A 6,195-nucleotide genomic window follows, 5' to 3' on the forward strand; every position below is an offset into this window, starting at 1 on the left:
TACTTTACTTTTAATTCTCATATGTTCTTGTGTTATTTTACTTTACTTTTAATTCTCATATGTTCTTGCGTTATTTTACTTTACTTTTAATTCTCATATGTTCTTGTGTTATTTTACTTTACTTTTAATTCTCATATGTTCTTGTGTTAATTTACTTGACTTTTAATTCTCAGATGTTCTTGTGTTATTTTACTTTACTTTTAATTCTCATATGTTCTTGTGTTATTTTACTTTACTTTTAATTCTCAAATGTTCTTGTTTTATTTTACTTTACTTTTAATTCTCAGATGTTCTTGTGTTATTTTACTTTACTTTTAATTCTCATATGTTCTTGTGTTATTTTACTTTACTTTTAATTCTCATATGTTCTTGTGTTAATTTACTTTACTTTTAATTCTCAGATGTTCTTGTGTTATTTTACTTTACTTTTAATTCTCAGATTTTCTTGTGTTATTTTACTTTACTTTTAATTCTCAGATGTTCTTGAGTTATTTTACTTGACTTTTAATTCTCAGATGTTCTTGTGTTATTTTACTTTACTTTTAATTCTCAGATGTTCTTGTGTTATTTTACTTTACTTTTAATTCTCAGATGTTCTTGTGTTATTTTACTTTACTTTTAATTCTCAGATGTTCTTGTGTTATTTTACTTGACTTTTAATTCTCAGATGTTCTTGTGTTATTTTACTTTACTTTTAATTCTCAGATGTTCTTGTGTTATTTTACTTTACTTTTAATTCTCAAATGTTCTTGTTTTATTTTACTTTACTTTAATTCTCAGATGTTCTTGTGTTATTTTACTTTACTTTTAATTCTCAAATGTTCTTGTTTTATTTTACTTTACTTTTAATTCTCAAATGTTCTTGTTTTATTTTACTTTACTTTTAATTCTCAAATGTTCTTGTTTTATTTTACTTTACTTTTAATTCTCATATGTTCATGTGTTATTTTACTTTACTTTAATTCTCAGATGTTCTTGTGTTATTTTACTTTACTTTTAATTCTCAAATGTAGTTGTTTTAATTTACTTTACTTTTAATTCTCAGATGTTCTTGTGTTATTTTACTTTACTTTTAATTCTCATATGTTCTTGTGGTATTTTACTTTACTTTTAATTCTCATATGTTCTTGTGTTATTTTACTTTACTTTTAATTCTCAAATGTTCTTGTTTTATTTTACTTTACTTTTAATTCTCATATGTTCTTGTGTTATTTTACTTTACTTTTAATTCTCAAATGTTCTTGTTTTATTTTACTTTACTTTTAATTCTCATATGTTCTTGTGTTATTTTACTTTACTTTTAATTCTCAAACGTTCTTGTGTTATTTTACTTTACTTTGATTCTCATATGTTCTTGTGTTATTTTACTTTACTTTAATTCTCATATGTTCTTGTGTTATTTTACTTTACTTTAATTCTCATATGTTCTTGTGTTATTTTACTTTACTTTTAATTCTCATATGTTCTTGTGTTATTTTACTTTACTTTTAATTCTCATATGTTCTTGTGTTATTTTACTTTACTTTTAATTCTCATATGTTCTTGTGTTATTTTACTTTACTTTTAATTCACAAATGTAGTTGTTTTAATTTACTTTACTTTTAATTCTCATATGTTCTTGTGTTATTTTACTTTACTTTTAATTCTCATATGTTCTTGTGTTATTTTACTTTACTTTTAATTCTCATATGTTCTTGTGTTATTTTACTTTACTTTATATTCTCAATTGTTCTTGTGTTATTTTACTTTACTTTAATTCTCATATGTTCTTGTGTTATTTTACTTTACTTTTAATTCTCATATGTTCTTGTGTTATTTTACTTTACTTTTAATTCTCATATGTTCTTGTGTTATTTTACTTTACTTTTAATTCTCATATGTTCTTGTGTTATTTTACTTTACTTTTAATTCTCATATGTTCTTGTGTTATTTTACTTTACTTTTAATTCTCATATGTTCTTGTGTTATTTTACTTTACTTTTAATTCTCAAATGTTCTTGTTTTATTTTACTTTACTTTTAATTCTCAAATGTTCTTGTGTTATTTTACTTTACTTTTAATTCTCATATGTTCTTGTGTTAATTTACTTTACTTTTAATTGTCATATGTACTTGTGTTATTTTACTTTACTTTTAATTCTCATATGTTCTTGTGTTATTTTACTTTACTTTTAATTCTCATATGTTCTTGTGTTATTTTACTCTACTTTTAATTCTCATATGTTCTTGTGTTATTTTACTTTACTTTAAATTCTCAAATGTTCTTGTGTTATTTTACTTTACTTTTAATTCTCATATGTTCTTGTGTTATTTTACTTTACTTTTAATTCTCATATGTTCTTGTGTTATTTTACTTTAATTGTAATTCTCAAATGTTCTTGTGTTATTTTACTTTACTTTTAATTCTCATATGTTCTTGTGTTATTTTACTTTACTTTTAATTCTCATATGTTCTTGTGTTATTTTACTTTAATTGTAATTCTCAAATGTTCTTGTGTTATTTTACTTTACTCTTAATTCTCAAATGTTCTTACTTTACTTTTAATTATCATACGTAGTTGTTTTATTTTATATGACTTTTAATTCTCAAATGTAATTGTTTTATTTTACTTTACTTTTAATTGTCATATGTAGTTGTTTTATTTTACTTCACTTTTAATTCTTAAATATAGTTGTTTTATTTAATTTTAATTTACTTTTATTTCCTAAATATATTTATTTTATTTTATTCTCCTCTACTTTCTTTTTATTTATGATTTATTATTATATTATTGTTCATTTTTTTCCATTTATTTCTTTGTATATTAAAAAAAAATCCTTTATTTTTAGGACTTAAATCAATACTGTTACCTTTATAGAGCTTTGTTGTTGTTTTTTTTTACAATATTACAGTATTTTAATAAAGTATTATTTCTTCATGTTAAGGTTTTTTTTTTTAATACTTCACAAAATGGTGTATTTTGAGTTTTAAACCATTTAAAGGATGTTTTAGATTTGACTTTAGAATCTTTGGATAAAATGTATTTATATAAAACCTGTTTTAATGAAGTGAATGAGTATCTTCGACTAGTGTGGCCTGTGCCTCTTGCCCTGAGCTGCTGGGATTATTCTGAGCATCCTTCACCTGGATCCGTGTGTTCCGAGGGACCAAAGCGGAGTTTGTACTGCGAGACAAACGTTAACCGAGGTGAGGTCGGACAGTTGCGTTGCATTGCAACACACTCTTGATTTGAGACACAACGAGAGGAAGATTCGTCTCGACCTACTTTCTGAGCTGGAAGAACAAAAGTGGGTCAAACTGTGTGTAAGTTGGAGTCCGAGCACTTTAATGCTGTGATGAAATGAAATGTAAACACACTCGCTGGTTATTTGTTCGAGTCACTTCAGCTTTCACTGGGATCCCCAGACATTACCAGGCCAGAGTGAAGAGGATATTATATATATGTATATATATATATATATATATACTGTATATACATATATATATATGTGTTGTTTTGAACTGTGGCTACAAGGTTTATACTTGTTTTAATACATGTTTAAATAAATGTTTTACTGAAGATTTTACTCTCAATACACAAGTTTTTTATGATGAATTAATTTATTATATTATTGTTTAAATGTTCCCGTATTTTTAATGTGTAAATGCAATTATTTATCGTCTGGACTTTATTTTTTGTTTATTTTTTATATTATTTCTTTTATTGAAATTATGGAATTTAATCATGTTATTTAATGTGTAATTAAATATTACTGCAATATTTAAACTGCAGCTTAAACTGCTGTAAATCCATCAATCATTATTGTTATTGAAAGTAATATTTTTATTCATTGGATGAAACTTTGTTTTCTAGCCTTTGATTTTTTTTTTTTATATTTGTTAAAGTTTTTCTTTTATGCATTTTATGTTTTTTTTACTCTTTTAGATTTTAAAGTTATACATTTTGATAATGCTAAAGATTTTTAAACGTATATAATTCACTTTAATATGTAAACTTTGTGGGTTACACCATCATTATTTAATTAATTATCTTTACAAGAAAATATACTATTTTTAAACAATTTATTTTTTACTATTTAAAATAATGCAATCACATTTTTTCAACCCTAATATAAACTTTTTAATAAAACCTATTATTTCTTGTCTATATTGTTTATTTTATATAAAATCCATAAATTAATCATGTTATTTAATGTGTAATTTAACATTTCTATAATATTTAAACTGCAACTTAAAAAGCTGTGAATAAAATGATCATTAAATATTTTAAAGTAATAGTTTTACTTATTTGATGACGCTTTGTTTTCTAGCCTTTTTTAATACATTTTATTTTTTATTTACTCTTTTAAATAAAACATGTTTTATTGTTCAAGTTATACATTTTGATTATGCTACAGATTTTTAAACGTATATAATTCACTTTATTATGAAAACTTTGTGTTACACCATAATTATTTTAATGAATTAACTAAGAAAATATACTATTTTAGTTAATTTACTTTTACTATTTATAATAAATATAAATATCTAATATAAACCTTTTTATTAAGTAAAACAGATTATTTCTTGTTTATTTTCTACATTATTTATTTTATTGTAATTTAATCATGTTATTTTATATATAATTCATTCATTATTTTTACAATATTTAAACTATATTTTAAAGTAATATATTTACTTATTTGAGGACACTTTGTTTTCTAGCCTTTGATTATTTAAAAAAACAAAACATTTTTTATGCATTTAATGTTTTATTTACTGATTTAAATAACATTTTTTTGTATTTTAAGCTATACATTTTGATTATGCTACAGATTTTTAAATGTATATAATTCACCTTATTGTGGAAACTTTATAACTTTATAAGAAAATGTACTATTTTTAACTTTTTTTTTTTTTGTTTACTGTTTAAACTAACTCTAATTTAAATTAATTATTTGAAGCAAACATTCATCCGACAGAGACTCGGAGTAGAGCGGCTGGTGATTGACGGTTGACGTTGCCCGGCAACAGAGCCGCGGTGGAAAGTCTGTCGCGCTCGAGTCTTGTTCGTCTGAGACGCTCCCGAGATTCCTGAAGCGCCGTCGAGGTCTGAGCCGACGGAGCAAACGTTCCCAAAGCTTTAAATAAAGTGCTAATCTGTCAGCCATGTTGGATTCTCACTCATTCGCTTTTGTCTTCCAGCTCCAAATCTCTCAGATGAAGATCTACACAATCACGGATCCGCCACTCATCCCGCACATACCTGCGGGAGCCTGATGATGGCGCTGGAATGAGGTGAGAGGTCTTATCGGGTCCACGCCTGAGATCCAGGACAAGATCTGGCTTAAGGTTCAGGAGTCTTAGGGTTTTTTGTTCTCGAGTGAGGGGAGGTCGAACGACGGAGGGACGTGTCCTCGGGTCGAGAGCTGAGCCAGAAGACAGAACTGTCCTCAGAGGTTGAATTTCTTTTCTCGCCCGGGTTCGAAATCTTTGTCGTGACTCGAGAACAAGATCCCAGATTGTGGAAAGTGCGGCCCGGGGGCCACATGCGGCCCTTGGACTGTATTTATGTGGCCCCTGTGAGCGTATAGATCGTGAAGTAATTTAAATTTGTATTAATGCTTTTTATTCATTACTTTTCTACTAAATAAGACGATAGGTTTTTATTGAATTTAAGTAAATATAAACAAAAGGTTTATAATATACGATAAAATGATCATTTTAGCATAATTAGCTTGATTTAATTTTATACTTTTCGCTTCATTAATTTGGCCTGTCTCCTGGATGAGTGAGGAGGCCCCGGGACAGACCCAGGACAAAAGATAAGCTAGAGCTACTTTACTTTGGAGACTTCTAAGAATATCCTAAACATGCTAACATGCTAACATGCTAAATGTAGCATTAGCATCGGATCCTTCACGACTCCATATTTCCTCTCAAGACTCATCACGAGGACCCGAAACATGACTAGGGTTCGGTATCAATCAAAGATTTTTCGACACCGGTACCGATCGCTTGACGTCAACACCGGTTACCGAACAGAACTTTCTTCGGTACCAGTTGTATACGATCAAATCTACCGAAAAGAAGGTGAAATGTAGGACAGACGTAAAGTATCGTAGGTACCGTGTTACTCTAGGCTGCTCAGCGAAGTTCGTGACCAAACTTTAACGATGAGATAACCGGGCGTGTCAGGGCGTACAGGGGGGGTCC

Source organism: Callionymus lyra, chromosome 15 (assembly GCF_982586985.1).
Source record: "Callionymus lyra chromosome 15, fCalLyr1.hap1.1, whole genome shotgun sequence".
Taxonomy (NCBI): domain Eukaryota; kingdom Metazoa; phylum Chordata; class Actinopteri; order Syngnathiformes; family Callionymidae; genus Callionymus; species Callionymus lyra.